Here is a 19,201-nt window from a genome sequence, read left to right as displayed (position 1 = left end):
TCTGTAAGGCACATGTGCTAGGAATGAATTCTCTGTTTTTCTTTATTTGAAAACATGTTTCTTTCACCTCATTTTTATAGATAATTTGACAGATATAAGACTCTTGGTTGAAAGTTTTTTTCTTCGTCAGCAGTTTGAATGTGTCATCCCACTGCCTCTGGCCTTCATTGTTTCTGACAAGAATTCAGCTGTTAATCCTGTTGAATTTTCCTTGTACATGACAAGTAATTTTTCTCTTGCTGCTTTCAAGATTTTCTTTTTGTCTTTATCTTTCAATATTTTTACTGTGATGTGTCTGCATGTGGCTTTCTTTAGTCAGTCCTGCTTTAAATCATTTGAACTTCTTGGATGTGCATATTAATGTTTTTCACATGGGAAGTTTAAAAACATCACTTCTTTCTGTACTTTTCTGCTCCCTTCTTTTTCTCTCCTCTTTTTCTGGAACTCCCATTATCCATATGTTAGTGCACCTGACTGTGTCCCATATTTCTCTCAGGCTGTGTTCATTTTTATGTTTTCTTTAAATTCCAGTTGCATAATCTATATTAATATATGTTTAAGTTTGCTGATTTTTCTTTTTTTTTTTTGAGATGGAGTCTCACTCTGTCACCCAAGCTGGAGTGCAGTGGCGTGATCCTGGCTCACTGCAACTTTTGCTTACCAGGTTCAAGCAATTCTCCTGCCTCAGCCTCTCAAGTAGCTGGGATTACAGGCGCACGCCACCACGCCCAGCTAATTTTTGTGTTTTTAGTAGAGACAGGGTTTTACTGTGTTGGCTAGGCAGGTCTCGAACTCCTGACCTCATGCTCCACTTGCCTCAGCCTCCTAAAATCCTGGGATTACAAGCATGTGAGGATTTTTTCTTAATGTCAGGTCCTCTAGTGAATAGCTCCTCTAGTGAATAGCTCATTGATACTATTGCACTTTCCAACTCCAGAATCTTCATTTAAGAATATATTATTTCTTAATATTCACTATTTAAAGGGACATTGTCATTATACATCATCTTTAAGCATTATTTTATTGAGTTATTTGAATATATTAATAATAGCTCATTTGAGACTTCATCTCCTAAGTCCAACATTGGTCCTCTCACAGGCAATTTCTTCTTTGAATTACCTATGTATGGGTCACATTTTCTTATTTTCTATCATATCTCAAAAGTTTTAGTTAAAAACTGGATATTTTAGAAAATGTATTATAGCAAGTCTAGATACTGATTCTTCCTCCTCACAAGGCACCCTGTTATTCTTGTTTGTTTTTCTTGTCTAATGTCATCACCAAATGATTTCGATGAAATCTGTTTCCTCCACAGTGTTGTCTCTGAATGTCCCTCCTTGGAGGACTTAGCCTTGGGCAGGCATACAGTCACCCTGGAATGACGTGGACTTACTAGGGTTTTCTTTTACTGTCCCTGTGAAGGAACTGGGGCCAACATTTCTCAGTTATCATTATCTGAGGTAGAGCTTCCACTTCCAGTCGGGAGATAGATAGAGTGAAGGACTCGCAGCTCTCTTGGAAGGCCTTGCTTGGAATAGAGCTTTTAGAACAGAGAGTTGAAGTGGATGAGAAATTTTAGAAGACTGCCCCTCCCAGCAAGAAAAATCCCACTCCCAGGAAGCCAAGAGGGAGCACTTGGTCTGAGAGAGACCAGGCTGCAGCAATCTCCTAGGACATAGATGTTTATTATTCTACCAAGGTTTTATTTAGTGGCTTTTAGAAACCCAGCATTCAGATTCACCAGCCAAGGGGACACAGAAACAGAAAATATGATTCTCCTACAGATGCTTAGTAATTTGGGAGAATACAACTCAGATAAAGGAAACAAAATACACAAATCTTTTCAATAGTTAATGAGTTCTCTCAGTTTAGTGGGTAAAAATAAAATTTTTTAAAATACGATTTCTTTGGAATTTGTTTTATCTTATAAACTTTTCACCATTTCACTGCTTAAAATTAACATTTAAATCTGATTTAAAACTTCAATGTTCTTTTTTTAATGAGATGTCTTTTAAAAATTTAAACATCAAACTTTAAAATACAGGGTCTTAGGTATTATTCATCATCTTTTGTTTCTGAGGCTGGACACATCTCATCTATCGGTCGGCTAAATCTTTCCTCTTTCAGAGGCAGAAATGCCATCAACATTTTTGTTTATATATCTTGTCTAAATCAAAGCATCTGGATTTGACACATGTGAAATGCCATTTCCTTGAAGATTTAACTCATCTTTCTGGGGCTTGAGGTCTTGAACCTAGCACACCTGGTCTCATTCAAATAATGTGAATACACTTTCTCATAAGAAATTCTGTAGTCAAGAAGAGACGTGTGTTGCAGTAAAGATGTAGATGCAGCAGTGAACAATCCCAGTGCTACCCACAGTGATGCTTGCAAAGGGTGCAAACTAGAACCATTTCATTTCTATTGCCCCAGTGTTTGTTGTCCCAAAGTTTCTTTTTTTTTTTTTTTTTCCAAGGAGACTGAGCTCACAATGATGAGATTGAGGTCTTGCCACAGGTTTCTCTGGGCCCTTCACAACAATTGTGTGTGCCTTCAGCGTGACACTGATATGTTCTGGGATGGTTCCTGAGATACTTTTTGTTTTCACAATAAATGCAGCAAAGAGCTCAATGCCATTTTGATTTTAAAGTTTCTTCCCATTCTACCTCATAAATGTCACTTCTATGGTGATAATTTTCCCTTCTCCTCTTTTGGATTTAAATCCTCTCATATTAGGGAAGGAAGCTACGGATGGAGGAAGGTAACTCTAATTTGTTGCTGACATTGGAAAGCCTTTCTAGTCTTCTTAAGTAGTCTGGTTTTGTGTAGTGTTTGCTATTCCCCATATAGTTGTGTGTGATTAGATAGTTTGGGGACAGTGTTACATGTTATCTCAGCCTCCCTTTTCCTTTGAAATGCTATTTCACCCCTAGGACAGCCTGGAGAAGTACCAAGCTCAATTCAGATCATAAGAATTCAGTAAATCTCAATCTTTTGTCAGTCTTGATTGTCAAATGGAAGGAAAAAGACAATGCAGACCCTCACACAAATGCACATTGTGACAGATTGCATATCCTACATTATAATTACCAAAAAATCTCAGAGACAAGAGAGTTCCGTGACCTTTCCGGTGTTTGCTCCAAGTTTTTTAAAGGGGGTGAAAAGATTACAGTAGTTAGAGACTGATTTCATACTCTTAGAACAACAAAACAAGGAATTGTTATTGAATATCTTGACATATTAGAGCTGATAAATTGTTAGCAGGTGCTGAATGTGCAACCTGAAGCAGATAGTCTTGTTTGCACTGCCCTTACATCATGACATGCCAGTCATTTACTTTCTGGATCATAATATGTTTGGTGAATTACTGGATAATAAATATGGTGTGTTAAAAGCTTTTTCTTGGAGTGGGGATCACTTCCAGAATAGTACAGTAAAGACCGAAAAATATCCGCTCCTCTGTAAAATCAATAAGAATACTTGCAACATCTTTCAAAGGCAGGGTTTTCAGAATTCGAAGAATTAACCAAGTCTTTCAACAATCCAGGAAAAAAGGCTGAATGTCAGTGCTAACAGAGAGCTTTATGGCATTTCAATTTACCTCATTTCCATTTCACTTTCATCAGTTCAGCAGGAGCCTTGAAAACAGACAGACTTACCATTACGGTAGCTATGAAAATAATGACCTAGGAGCCGGGGGATGAAGCAGATTTGGAACTCCCAAAAAAGCCCCATTTGCATAGAATTGTTGTTATTAAAAGATCTGGCAGTTCCCTGGAAAACCCTACTCAAATGATTTGTCTTTATTTGACCTGAACAAAGTACATTCGTTGTGAACAACCTCCCAATGTCCTCTATCAAAATAATCAGTGGCAACTGTTTAACATTGCAGCTTCTGAAGTGGTGGTAACAGTAGAAGCTAACAAAAAGTCCACTAGAACCCCTGAAAGGAAAAGCTGGGGAATTCAATGTTCTTGGAAGGTATTAGAAAGCTTTGGCAGATTCCTGGGGACCTAGAAGGTCTCACATATTTGCAATACTGTGTGCATGCCCAGGGATAACCTGAGAAATTCTCTCCCTCAGGCTGACTTTGAGGCTTTGCAGAAGCAAGAAGTGAAAACAAAGACAGAGTCCTAAGCCATCTGATTGATGTGGTCAGAAAGGTGTGCCCTAACCTGCCCACAGTGCTACTTACTGAAGGCTGGGAGACTTATTAAAGAGGTTTAAGGCTGGGCGCGGTGGCTCATGTCTGTAATCCCAGCACTCTGGGAGGCTGAGGTGGGAGGATCACCTGAGGTAGGATGTTCGAGACCAGCCTGACCAACATGGAGAAATCCTGCATCTACTAAAAATACAAAAATCAGCCAGGTGTGGTGGTGCATGCCTGTAATCCCAGCTACTCAGGAGGCTGAGGCAGGAAAATCGCTTGAACCCGGGAGACGGTGGTTGCCGTGAGCCGAGATTGCGCCATTGCACTCTAGCCTGGGCAACAAGAGCGAAACTCCTCCTAAAAACAAACAAACAAAAAGATGTTTACGAAGATATCTGAAAATCTTTAGCTCACCACTAAGGTTTTAGTGAACATAAACAAGAAAGAATACAAACTTTACAGAATTAGTTCAGGAAAGTCACTAAACAAACAGCAACAATGAAAATATGGCACTACCAAAAGACAGACATGGAGATCAATGAACTATTATCCAGAGTCTATAAATAAACCCTCACATATACATTTAATTTTCAACAAGGATGTCAAAATAATTATATTTTGTCAAGATAACTAGATATCCACAAGCAAGAGAATGAACTTGAATCCTGTCTTCACCATTTGACCAGACCTTATTTTATTTAAACACTCCCTTCCCCTCCATACTATTCTAGAGGAAAGCCCAATGCTATTTCTTCTATGCAATTTTAGTATGTCTAAAATATAAAGACTCTTGTTTAAAGTATAGCCTTACTACCATTATTAAGTTTTTAAAAATCATGAATGTTTTATAATCAGCAAATATTTATTCAGTGTTCAAATTTTCTCGGCTTTCTTATAGGAAATACTTTCACAATAGAATAGTTTGACTCAAGAGCCACATTATGCATTTAGTCAATATGTCTATAGGTTCCTTCCCTCAGCTTTTATTTCTTTTTTCTTTGCAATTTACGTTTTAAAGGTAGGCCACTAGTCCCATTGAGTTTCTCATGTTCTGAATTTTGCTGATTGCATCCCTGTGATGCCACTGAACATTTTTTTCTTTTTTGAGACCTAGTCTTGCACTGTCGCCCAGGCTGGAGTTCAGTGGCACAATCTCAGCTCACTGCAACCTCCGCCTCCTGAGTTCGAGTGATTCTCCTGCTTCAGCCTCCTGAGTAGCTGGGGTCTGCCACCATGCATAGATAATTTTTTGTATTTTTAGTAGAGACGGGATTTCACTATGTTGGTCAGGCTGGTCTTGAACTCCTAAACTTGTGATCTGCTCGCCTTGGCCTCCCAAAGTGCTGGGATTACAGGTGTGAGCCACCGCTCCCGTCCTGAACATGTTCTTTTGTTCACTGCATCTCTCATAAACTGGAAGTTAGATGTAAAGAGTTGATTGTACACACAGTCAGTGTTTTGGTGTGGCACTATGTGCTTCCATCTGAATTTCTGGATGTAACTTTCCAGATAGTTTTCAATGGCATGCCTGCTTTCAATGCTACACCATGGTCCTTATTCTCTCCTGCCTGGTCTCTAGTGCCATGCATGTTAGACTTTGATATTACTCCACAGATCCCTGAGCTTCTGTTCAATTTATCCATTGTTTTTACTGCTGTATTATTCAGATGTGTTCATTTTTATTAACCTATCTTCAAGACCCTTTCCTTTCTCATCTTCATTTTCTTTTGAGCCCATGTAGCAAATTTTTATTTCCAATGCTATAGCTTCGACTTCTAACATTTCCCTTTATTTCTTTCTTAGGGTTTTTATTTGTTCTTTGAGAAGCCTTATCTTTAGCTCATTTCAAGGGTTTGGGTTTTGTTTGTTTTTTTGCTTTTATCATATGGAACAAAGTTATAGTAGCTACTTTATATATTTTTTCTGTTTATTTCAACATCTGGAGCATTTCAGGGTTTGCCTCTGTTGACTGTGCTTTTCCTTGAGAATTGGTCTATTTTGCTGGTTGTCTGTTGTGTAATTCTGGATTGTATCCTGGACATTGTTAAAGTTACATTGTGTGAGCTCTGGATTCTGTTATAAGGCTCTGGATAATTCTGCATTTTCTCTTTTAGAGGTCAGGTTTATACCACAAAGTGTTTCGTTTTTGCTATGTACCTGTGAGTCTGTCCCTCCACATGTAACACAGAGGGTTGAGTCTGACACTTGTGCTATGGTTTAAATATTAGTTCAGTTCCCAAAATGTTTGCTATTTTTATTTGGTCTCTGTCAGTGTAGCTCTGGGGTGGCACTACGGCTAATGTGGATTTCTACAGAGAATAATGGATTCTGTATTCGGTGCTCTCCTGTCTGGCACCACCTCACTGATATTCTCCAGATCACAGGAGGCTTCTGTTTGAGTTAAGTGTACACACTACTGCATTGCCTCACAGCTCCACAACTGGGGCCTGGCACTGGGACAGAGCCATGGGGGGAAAAGACATTCTTCCCTTCATGAAGATCTCTTCTCTATATTTTGACTTCTTTCTACATTTTGCCTGCTTTCGTTTACTGTTCTTAGTTCTCAGGCAGTTGCTTTATGTAGTCTGTCCTAAGATTTAATTGTAATGAACAGGAATGATCAGCTATAGTGTGTTTAATGAAAATAGAGAATTTTCTGACTGCTTTTTAAATTTTCTTTTTGTCATTGGTTTTAAGCAGTTTTTCTAAGACTGGATTTCCTTTTCTTTAGCAAGCTTGGAATATAGACTGCTTAAATATGTATATTTCTATTATTCATCAGTTTTACAATGTTCTTACGTATTCTGTTTTCAGTTTCACTTCTTTGTCTTGCCTTATAGGATACTGATAGCTCATATTTTATATTTTCTCACTATATTCCTTGTCTTTTGCCAATTCTCCCCTGTTTTTCGTAACTTTTTTCTATCTGCTTCATTCTAGTTATTTTTAAAAATTGTGTCTAAACATCTAGAGTTCTTCATTTCAGTTATTCCATTTTTCATTTCTCAAATTTCTATTTGGCCATATTTTATAATTCTGTGCTAGTTTCTAATTCTGTGCTTAAATTTTCAATCACTGGTATTTTCATTTTTTAGCAAATAAAGTATAATTTAATGTTTCTATTTGATTCATTCATTGTCTCCCCATGTGCTTGCTTATTTTTAGTTATGGGACATATATTTTGTTAGTCCCTTTGTGAGACGAATTGGAGGCTTAGGGTGGTGTTATAGTCTTCCTGAAGGTATTTGCATCTTTCATTTTCCAGGTAATATGGCGTCACTTCCACCCAATTTCAGGATATGAGATTATTTTGAAGTAAGCTACATTCCAAGCACATTTTTAGTTTGTCTTCACTGCCAGGGACCATTCTCTTGATGTTTCAACCCAAATTGAGTTGGGATTATCACGGGACGCCTTGGCTGACTCTACAAAAAACCCAGCACTTTGAAATCACCATACAGTCTTAGCGAAAAAAGAGCCCCAAATGCTGTACTTACTTTTCTGGGCCTCTGTCTTTTCCTAGAGTACCGCATGGTAGTTCTTCACTATTTTCATCTCTCCAATACTATCTATCTATCTATCTATCTATCTATCTATTTACAAAGTCTTGCTCTGATAGTTCTTCACTATTTTCATCTCTCCAATACTATTTATTTATTTATTTATTTATTTATTTATTTATTTATTTACAAAGTCTTGCTCTGTCGCCCAGACTGGAGTGCAGTGGCACGATCTCGGCTCACTGCAACCTTCACCTCCTGGGTTCAAGCAGTTGTCCTGCCTCAGCCTTCCTAGTAGCTGGGATTACAGGTGCCCGCCACCATGCCTGGCTAATTTTTGTATTTTTGGTAGAGATGGGGTTTTACCATTTTGACCAGGCTGGTCTCAAACTTTTGACCTCAGGTAATCCACCTGCCATGGCCTCCCAAAGTGCTGGGATTCCAGGCGTGAGCCACCACGCTCGGCCTCCAATGCCTTTAAATAGCTTTTATTTTGTTTTGCTTTTATGATAGTCCTTAGTCAGAGGACTGGTTCCTATCTTAGTTTACTATCACTGTGACTCCCCCAGGGTTATTACCTACACTGCCAGGTAAGCACGCACAGGGAGCGATGTGGAAGATGCACCTGAACAGCAACCCACTGCTACTCTACTCAGGGATCCATGGTTGGCTCATGCTTCTCTTCTTTCTTTAGTATTGTCTTCCAAATTTTATATGGACAGCTAAAATATGCAGTTCTCAGTTCCTTTTAAACTATAAATGCCCAGAAGGGATGAGTGAGACTTCTGGTTTATTTCTTTGAAGGGAATGGTCTTTCTCTCCCTTCCTTTCTTTGGGGTGCGAATGTGGTGCTGAGTCCTCTTATCATGTGGACAGGGCCATGCACTAGAGACACAGACTAGCAAGACGGAAGCAGAATAATTGGTCACGGATGGTGTGAACTCATCGTACTGGTCCTCAGCTACCTGGTCAACCTGTTGCATTTGTATTTTCTTTAAGTCATTGCTTTTTGAGACTTCTACCAGTCTGTCTGTAGCTTGATAAGTAAAAATGTATTACCAAGAGTGGGCTGCTGCTAAAAATAAAGCCAAATACATGTAGCAATCCCTTAGTGGAATGCAGGTAACGTCTAGAAACTGGAAAATACAATAAATTGGTTCTGTTCTAGAGCCTCCAGAAAGCAGGTGCCCACACCTTGGTCTTAACCCTGCCAGACTTATTCTGGGCGTCTGGCTTTCATGACGTTAAGATAATAAATGTGTGTTGTATCTAAGTCCCAAGTTTGTGGTAATTTGTGACAGAAGCACAGGAAAGGAAGAAGCTGAGATAGGATTCAGTCCCAGGCTATCTAACTCCCAGCCCTACATAATTTCCTTTATCTGGTGACCTTCCTTATGTCCTAGGAAATCACTGGGAAAACTGTCTGGGCAAAGCTGGGAAGGGCAACTGCGTGCTCACGGGGTCTGCAGAGAGAACTCAGAACTCCAGCACATGCTTGGTGCTCCTGTAGCTCCTGGCAAAGCCTGTGGGGAACACAAAAGTGGGCTTTGGAAGAAATCTCTCAAAAGAACCGCATTACCTGTGGCTGAATTGTGACTTCAAGTGATTATGTAGCAATTCCAGTTACGAACCTTCAACTGGACAACGGGGCTGTCGTGGTGGCATCAATCAGATAAGGAGAGCTAATTCCCACCCACGCCAGTGTTTCAGAGGGCCTCAAGACAGACACCACGAGCTGAGAGGGAGAGAGGGCAGAGCACAGAGGCCATGAAACAAAGACCAGAAGTTCCAGGCGTGAACAGTCTACCTGGAGGGGCTCCCTTTGGCTGAAGATGCAAGCAGACTGGACACAAAAACAGTGTTGAATGAAGCGTCTGGTCCAGGGTCTCCAAGCCTCTGACAATCACCTCTAGGAATTGGCTACGAAAGGAAAGGAAAGCAGTCCCCAAAAAAGGGCCTTGTTTCTTTTTTTTTGAGACGGAGTCTCGCTCTGAAGCCCAGGCTGGAGTGCAGTGGCCGGATCTCAGCTCACTGCAAGCTCCGCCTCCCGGGTTTACGCCATTCTCCTGCCTCAGCCTCCGGGTAGCTGGGACTAGAGGCACCCGCCACTGCGCCTGGCTAGTTTTTTGTATTTTTTTTTTAGTAGAGACGGGGTTTCTCCGTGTTAGCCAGGATGGTCTCGATCTCCTGACCTCGTGATCCGCCTGTCTCGGCCTCCCAAAGTGCTGGGATTACAGGCTTCAGCCACCGCGCTCGGCCCAGGGCCTTGTTTCTGATGCCCACTGCATGCCAAGCCATGGACAACCAGAGCCAGAGAACAGCTTCTCGAGGGCAAAGCCAGGAATCGTGAAAGACAATGAACACACGAATTCACCTGAAGGCAAAGCATGGAGAGGCCAGATGGACAGTCCATGGAACACGCCCCACTGCAGAGGTGGCCAATGAGGGTAATTTTTGCAAACTGTGAGCCCGGCTATAGCTGAATAGGGCTTTATGTTATGTCTTTTGGAGAGGGGATGAGTATGGTATCTGACTGGAACAAGGGTACTCATGGATATTTGAGTGTTGAAAAGATCTACTAATCTCAATATACAAAACAGAAGCCTTGGTTTCTCTGAGTCCATGGTTTCCCAGCTAAAGGCTGCATGCCTCATCCTCCCTCGCAGTTAGGCATGGCCATGTAACAGAGCTCTGCCCAAAAATGTGTGCATTAGAGTCCCCTCCTTCCTCCCCTCCCCTCTCCTCTAGCTGCAATGTGAATAAGGAACTAAGCCGTGATGGGCTTTGGAAATGAGTGCATGTGCAGGCATCGCAAAGATCCAGGTACAAGGGGCCTGCCAGCCAGCACTACTGATCCATCACAGTCGCCGGGATTAGCAGCCCCAACTGTTCCTTCCTACAAAGTGAACTTCCACCTCGTTTAAGCAACCCTATTGTGGAGTCCTCTGTGACAGAAACCTGGCTTGTAATCTAGCAATATCTAGAAGTCAACATTATGTATTCTGCTTTTGATTTAGTAAAGCAGAAAATAGTTAAATTTGAGAACACATCAAACTGCAGCCACAAAATGTATGTGTTTTTATTCAGCATCCTCTTCCGAGAAATGGGCAGTGAGTATAAAATTCTGCTCTCCTCCATAAAAGTGCCCTGGCTGTCTGACAGGACGCTGTCTGTATGCCTCTTTAGAATAAGGACTGAAATAAAAAGGTATCTCCTCCTGACACTGAAAATGTCAGCAAATCATTTATATGATTTTGAAAGACTTATTCAAGTGCTATATACCACTTCGGTAGATTGAATAACTTGTAAAACCTCAAACTATCACTTTTAGAGCTGACGTTTTAAAGCTCAGGATAATCAGGTTTTTGTAGGAAGGCTAAAATATGGTCCAAATTGCTCAATCACTGCATTTGGCTCATTCTCAGCATTTAATGCTTGCTTTACTCTTCTGATAAAGAGGTTGAGTATGTCTTCTGATGGGAAATATTAAAAAGCAAATCTAAGTCCTGCAGGAGATCACAAGGAAATGCAGTTCATAGCTTAAAGTAATCTTACAGGGAGACTAAGAATTAATATGCCACTCTATTTTGACCTCCAAGACTTCTATATATAGTGTCTGATGAAACTCTCAAAGTAATTTTTTTAAACTTTTTTTTTTTTAAAAATTAAAGTTCTGGGATACATGTGCTGAATGTGCAGGTTTGTTACACAGGTATATATGTGCCATGGTAGTTTGCTGCACCTATCAACTCGTCATCTAGGTTTTGAGACCCACATGTGTTACATTTTTGTCCTAATGCTCTCCCTCCCCTTTCCCCTGACCCACAACAGGCCCCGGTGTGTGATGTTCCCCCTCACTGTGTCCATGTGTTCTCACTGTTCAACTCCCACTTACGAGTGAGAACATGAGGTGTTCTCACTATTCTTTGTTGAGATGTCTGTGTTCGTATCTTTTGCTCCTTTTTCAATTGAGTAATTTTTTTAAATTGTTGTTTCCTAATCTGTACATATGTAATAGATACCTTTTATCAGATCAAAATTTTTCTTCTTTTTGCAAAGAATTTTTATGGTGAATGAATACTTACTTTTACCATTTTTTTTTTTTGCCAACTATTGAGTTGATTATTTAATGAGATTTCCTTCAAACTAATAATTAATGTAATAGATTATATCAACTGACTTGTTAGTGAAAACTAAAACTGCATTTTGGAATAATTCTAAAAATGATATATTTTTTACACATTGGTTTTTATTCAATCATGTCTTATTTAGCTATTTTGGATCTATTTTCAATAGTAAAATTGGTGTCATTACTAGTTATAAATATTTTTAGTTTTTGCTCACGTATATCAATATTTAAATTATATTTCTAATAATTATTAAAATATTAGTAAAGTAACATATTTTAAAACTTTGTCAGTTGTCTTCTAAGTGAAGCCGTAGATATATTAACATGAAATTATTCATGAATGATTTTTTTCTATATTTTTTAATGTTATATCCTCTTTTTGATTGCTAACATCATTTATGTGTTCCTTTTTTTTTCGATCAGACTTACTAGAGGTTTAGCCATTTTTCTAGCTGTTTTGTTAAAAAAATTATTCGATGATACTTGTTAAAGAATGGTAAGGAAGGCTTTATTCAGAATTATTGTGATGGGTACGGGAACTGCTGCAGTGGAATTTTGCAATGGGAGAGACATTGTACTCAACTACAAAATATGGCATGGGCTAGTAGGAATTTATAGCCAAGGAATAGGGTGGAAGTCAACGGGTGGAAAATTACTAAGAAGAAACATGAGGGTTAAGGAGGATTCTGGCTAAATAGACCCAACAGGATTCTTACTGAAGACAGGCAAGGGTGATTGGACATCCTGGGGGATGGTGGAGGATGATCGGGTATTCAGGGAGTGGGGTTCTTGCTAAAGTGACTTAGCAGGGTTCTTTTGCTAAAATTGGCTTTTACAAGGAAGTACACAGATGGGCCTAGGAGAAGGTTTAGAAGGCTGAGCGAAGCTTGGTCAAGCAGAGAATCTTTGTTAGTTTTCCGAGAACACACTTTCAACTTTGTAGTTTCTCTCTGTTGTATGTTTTCTTTTTATATATTTAATCTAAGCTCTAGTATTTATATTTCCTTCCTTCTATTTTCATTGCATCTCCTCTTTATTACTTTTCCAAGTTTTAAAATGGAGACTTTATTGTTACTTTTTCTTTTATACTATGCACATTTAAGGCTAAAATAACTTTTTTAGCAATATCCTAAAAATGATATGATTTGATACATATTTTATATCTCTTATGTCTAAAAGTTTTCTAATTTTCATTATAATTTCCATTGACTTATAAATTATTTAAAAGGATGTTTCTTAATTTCCTACATATAGGTTTTTTTTTTTTTTTTTTTGAGACGGAATTTCGCTCTTGTTGCTTAGGCTGCAGTGCAGTAGCGCCATCTCAGCTCACTGCAACCTCCACCTGGCAGGTTCAAGTGATTCTCCTGCCTCAGCTTCCCGAGTAGCCGGGATTACAGGTGCCCACCACCGTGCCCGGCTAATTTTGTATTTTTAGTAGAGATGGGGTTTCACCGTGTTGGTCAGGTTGGTTTCGAACTCCTGACCTCAGGTGATCCGCCCACCTCGGCCTCCCAAAGTGCTGGGAATACAGGCACGACATATAGGTTTTTAAAGTTACTTTTATTACTCACTTCTGACTTACTTTCATTTTAATCTGAGGGAATACTTAATATGCATAAGAGTTATTTATGTCAGAATAATGCCATACATTAAACCTCTCCAAAACTCGATGGCTTATAGTAATATGCTTTTATTTGGCTCACGGGTCTGCAGGTTAGCTGAGAAGCTTTGTTGGCCTCTAGTGGGCTTTCTCAAATTTCTGGAGGTTGTCTGGTTGTTGCTTTATTTAGAGTAGCCTTCATCAGGATGACTAGCCTAACTCAGCTCAAGTCCACATGGATTTTATCCCCCAGCAGGTGAGGTGGGCCATGGCCTCCTGGTGACAGCAGCAGGCATGACAGCACGTGAAAAGACATCCACACAAGGTGCAACGCCAGCTCAGTTCCAAATGTTGGTGAAACCGAGTTTGCCTCTTTACTAGGAGAAGTGGCAGAAGATACAAGCAGGGGAGAGTACTGGAGTAAACTTCAATCAATCACCACAGAAAAGCTTTTAAATATTTTTGAGACTTGCCTTATAAATTAGTATGTGGTCAATTAAAAAAAAAAGTTCCATGAGTTATTTTAAAAGATTATATATCATTTATTTGGGAGAAGTTCAAAATTCAAAAATGCCTGTTATATCAAATTGCTAAATGCTGGATGTGAAACTACTAAATTAATGCCTCCATTATCAAGCCACGTATGCACAATTTGGTGCAATGTTGAATTTCCATCAATACACCTGTCACATATGTAAATATTATCACATTTAAATTTTAAAAGTTTTAATCTTAAGATGTGTTTAAACTACATATCTAAAATTGCTGATTTGCATGGACATTCAATATCATTAATTGATTATCATTTGAAAAGTTTGAGAAACATTAGTCAAGGTAATTTGTTTGCTATTTAATTAATTCATCCAATAATATGTATAATAATATCCACAATGGTGTAGATACCAGTGATACAGAGATGGACCAAATAATTCCTCCAAAAGTTTATAGTAAATGAGAAAAACACACGAGTTAAGAAATGATTGCAATATAAAGTGATATGTGTTTCCACAAAGAAGACAGAAAACCTAGCTTAGCCTCTGGTCAAGAAGAGCTTCTTGCATGAGGGGACATTTGAACTCAGCCTTATAATATAAATAGAAATTGGTAGTTTGATGGGATGAATAGGGAATAGTGTGCATTCCAAGGGAAAAGATTCATATTTTGGAAACAGTCAATAGTTTGGCATGGCTATAGTGGAGGCTTTGTAAAATCAATGGCTTCTGTGTATAGCCAGTGAAGAGAACTGATCTTTTGTTGTTTTCTAGTCTTTATTTTCAAACATGTCTCTAATATATTTTGAATTCAAATTAGAGCTCAATTTATTTTCCTTATTGGCTTCTAATTTCTATAGAATCTAATTCCCAGATTTAAGGCCGTTACACAGGCACAAATGCAGAGCAACTAAAAATGAAAACCAAACACATATCAGAATCAAGGAAGATGAAGGGGTGTACAACTATAGCAGCTCAAAAGGAGATGACAAGTTGAGGAATGACACACTAAATTTAGCTCTGAGCTTCCCAGAAACCAAGGCACAGAGGAATCCATTCTATAATTGAAAACCCATTCCACTTCTTCAGAGAAGTTACTCTTATTCTAAGGACTAGGTTTTCCTACCATGCCTGTGTAATAGGGCTCAACCTGCCATAGAAGAGAACCTATAAATGATTTGATCAATGTGCCCAGAGGCTGACTGATTTTACTGAGGTGCTAAATGTTTCTGCACCCTTGTGATGGGCAGAGTTCCTCCCTACAAGGCCCCTGCCCCTGCCCTTGGGCAGCGCAGCACCATCCACTTGCTCCTTCTTGGATTCCAAGAACTGGAATGAAGGACTGGTCACCAGCCAAGACCACATCTCCCCAGGTGACTTCAGCATGCAGGTGCCAATTAGGACTAATTGGTCTCACATCTAATTCCAGGACCAGCCTCTGGTCAGCACCAGCAATTCCAGTGCCATGCTCTTCCTTAGATGCCGAGCCCAGCATGAAGTATCCCTTCTCTAGACTCTGTAATCCAATCTCTTTACTTTTATTCCCCCCATCCCTGGACATGACAGCTGCTTCCTGCAGTTATCAACCTCCAGGTGGCTGCAGCATTTCCTGCTACTTCTTCCAGCCTCCTGACACTAATTCCCTTTACCAGATCTCTTTTGTTAGCTAAGTCTATGCAAGCTTCAGTTTCTATGATTGGGAAGGGAAATGCAACCCACACAGCTATCCAGCTTCTGGAGGACAGTGAGCACTTCAGCCGGAGTCTTGTATCCCACAGGCCTGGCCTGGAAGGTGTTCATGCCACCATCGTCTTCTGGGTTAAAGTCAGAGCAGCTGAGGAAGCAAATGACAAGCAGCATCTCTGGGAGTACAGAATGGGAACAGGGAGAAATATGGTTTCCCTTCTGAGGCCGCAAAGGACTAGGGAAATCCAGGAAAGGTGGGAGTAGAATAAAGGGCCTGTGGGTGGGAAACCTCTACAGCTGGAAACCCTGCACCTGGTAGGAGCATTTCATGAGCCAATGGGGAAGGACAGAGTCAAGGAAGAGTAGAGAATGCAAACTCAGGCCTCCTCCGAGGCCAGTGTTACTGCTTCTAAACACCACATTGCACCACACAATGCCCAAGGGTGTTAAATGGCAATAGTTTTCTACATCACACAGTGTAATTCTTCAAGACCTCATAGTCTGCAAAATCACACATGCAAGGTGAAAATGTACTGGGTCAGGCCACTGAAAACCTATGCTATTGTGTGACGAGACTCTACAAAAGATGATGGCAATCCTAATGAAAACATTCAGCTCATTTTAAAGACATGTCAACTTCCTAGGAATAAAGGAACTGTAATCCATAAGGTTTTACTTTAGAAGAATGCGTGAAGCTAGTATGATGGCAGCAAGAGTAAGAATAGGCCACAGCTGGAGACATGGAGTCAGAGGTGGGAGGGAAACCTTGTGATCAGAAGATACTGGTGCCAATGCAGTTGTACAGCACACAGCACAGAGACCAGGGCTTGCATAGCACACAGACCAGAGATGGGGGACCCCACACACTGTCTGGTGTCAGTTTCTTAGAGACTATAAGCACGCCGACGACAAAGCATGTGGCCAAACCTAGCCAGGAGGAGTGGACGGGACATCCACCTGGGGAGCGTGCATTCCCCACAACCAGCAGCACCCACATTTCTGAAGTACCCGGCCGCTGTTACTTGGTGGCACAAAACAATAAAGTGCTTGCGGCGTGGCTGGGTACAGGCTCATGCCCAATCCTAGCACTTTGGGAGGCTGAGGTGGGCAGGTCACCTGAGGTCAGGAGTTCAAGACCAGCCTGGCCAATATGGTAAAATCCCGTCTCTACAAAAAATACAACAAATTAGCCAGGCATGGGCGCGTGCCTGTAATCCCAGCTACTCAGGAGGCTGAGGTAGGAGAATCGTTTGAACCCGGGAGGCAGAGGTTGCAGTGAGCTGAGATTGCGCCATTGCACTTCAGCCCGGGAGACAGTGAGACTCCATCTCAACAACAACAACAAAAAAAGCCAAAAAACAAACAAAAAAATAAAGTGCTTGGAAAAATCACATACAAACCAAAGCAACTCCACTTTAAACTGATGTCATTGTCTTATTCACGAATCATGTATGAGCTAATTTTCTTATAGAAAGACATTCTGTAGAACAGACAGTACATAATTAGAAACTCAAGCCCTATGATCTTCTAAGTATGTGCCATTAAAATTAGGCTTTCAAATAAGTGGGAGGGAGTTCATTTACTTTTGATCTACACCTTCTCTTTGCTCACAGAATACCCTGGACACATCTTAATTCCTACCTTATAAACTTAACTCATTTAGTAGTAACATTTATTCTCTTGTCATTCTCCTCGATGAGCTCTGAGCTCCCTGGGCACAGGAGTCACATAACATTCTTCTTAGTGTCCCCACCACCTTTCACAGGGCCAGGCAGAGAGGTATTTGGTAAAATGTTTGTGAAATTAACACATATATAACATGACCAGTCATAACATGTTTTGTTTAAGAAAAAATTTAAAAGCAGTATCAGGATAGGATTAGCAAATCATAAGCCCAAACCCAAGTCTAAATTGACCACAAGCCAAGGGAAATAAAAAGCAAGCAATGTTCCTGGATGGCACCGACAGGTTTCCTTAATTGCAATAGTGGAGAACGATGAAACAATGTCACCATTCAAGTGGAGACGGCGAAGCTCACCCACCTGTTACTAACCCTTCTTATCTGGATGGAAGATGTGGCACCAGCCTCAGTGATGTTTTGAGGGTTTCAGTGCCAGCCTGGAAAACTACAGTGCAGTCCACTGGAAAGAAAACTGATCACAGTTGTGGTGGCATTAGGTTTCCAGCAAGGCATCAGTGTTGTAAACATGTACCAAAGTCATGGAATTTTCTTATAAAAGATGCTGACCTCCCAACCCCTTTATTTATGGTCATGTCTTCCCATGATCTGGAGGTGAAATGTGAACTGGAGATAATTATAGCAAATCTCTCAAAAGAATTATTTCTGGGGGGCAGAGCAAGATGGCCGAATAGGAAAGGCTCCAGTCTCCATCTCCCAGCACCAGCAACACAGAAGACCGGTGATTTCTGCATTTTCAACTGAGGTACTGGGGTCATCTCACTCGGGAGTGCCGGACAATCAGTGCTGGTCAGCTGCTGCAGCCTGACCAGCGAGAGCTGAAGCAGGGAGAGGCATCGCCTCACCTGGGAAGTGCAAGGGGGAAGGGAGTCCCTTTTCCTAGCCAGGGGAACTGAGACACACAACACCTGGAAAATCAGGTAACTCCCACCCCAATACTGCGCTGTAAGCACATCGGCACACCAGGAGAATATATCCCACACCTGGCCGGGAGGGTCCCACGCCCATGGAGCCTCCCTCCTTGCTAACACAGCAGTCCGAGGCAATCTAACCGCAAGGCAGCAGCGAGGCTGGGGGAGGGGCGCCCACCATTGCTGAGGCTTAAGTAGGTAAACAAAGCCGCTGGGAAGCTCGAACTGGGTGGAGCTCACAGCAGCTCAAGGAAACCTGCCTGTCTCTGTAGACTCCGCCTCTGGGGACAGGGCACAGCTAAAAAATAACGGGAAGCAGCAGAGGCCTGTGCAGACGCGAACGACTCTGTCTGACAGCTTTGAAGGGAGCAGTGGATCTCCCAACACGGAGGTTGAGATCTGAGAAGGGGCAGGCTGCCTGCTCGAGTGGGTCCCTGACCTCTGGTAGCCTAACTGGGAGACATCCCCCACTAGGGGCAGTCTGACACCCCACACCTCACAGGGTGGAGTACACCCCTGAGAGGAAGCTTCCAAAGCAAGAATCAGACAGGTGCACTCACTGTTCAGCAATATTCTATCTTCTGCAACCTCTGCTGCTGATACCCAGACAAACAGGGTCTGGAGTGGACCTCAAGCAATCTCCAACAGACCTATAGCTGAGGGTCCTGACTGTCAGAAGGAAAACTATCAAACAGAAAGGACACCTATACCAAAACCCCATCAGTACGTCACCATCATCAAAGACCAGAGACAGATAAAACCACAAAGATGGGGAAAAAGCAGGGCAGAAAAGCTGGAAATTCAAAAAATAAGAGCGCATCTCCCCCTGCAAAGGAGCACAGCCCATCGCCAGCAACGGATCAAAGTTGGTCAGAGAATGACTTTGACGAGATGAGAGAAGAAGGCTTCAGTCCATCAAACCTCTCAGAGCTAAAGGAGGAATTATGTACCCAGCGCAAAGAAACGAAAAATCTTGAAAAAAGAGTGGAAGAATTGACAGCTAGACTAATTAATGCAGAGAAGGTCATAAAC

The sequence above is a fragment of the Piliocolobus tephrosceles genome, chromosome 11 (genome assembly GCF_002776525.5).
Source record: "Piliocolobus tephrosceles isolate RC106 chromosome 11, ASM277652v3, whole genome shotgun sequence".
NCBI classification, from domain to species: Eukaryota; Metazoa; Chordata; class Mammalia; order Primates; family Cercopithecidae; genus Piliocolobus; species Piliocolobus tephrosceles.
This window is presented reverse-complemented; position numbering follows the sequence as displayed.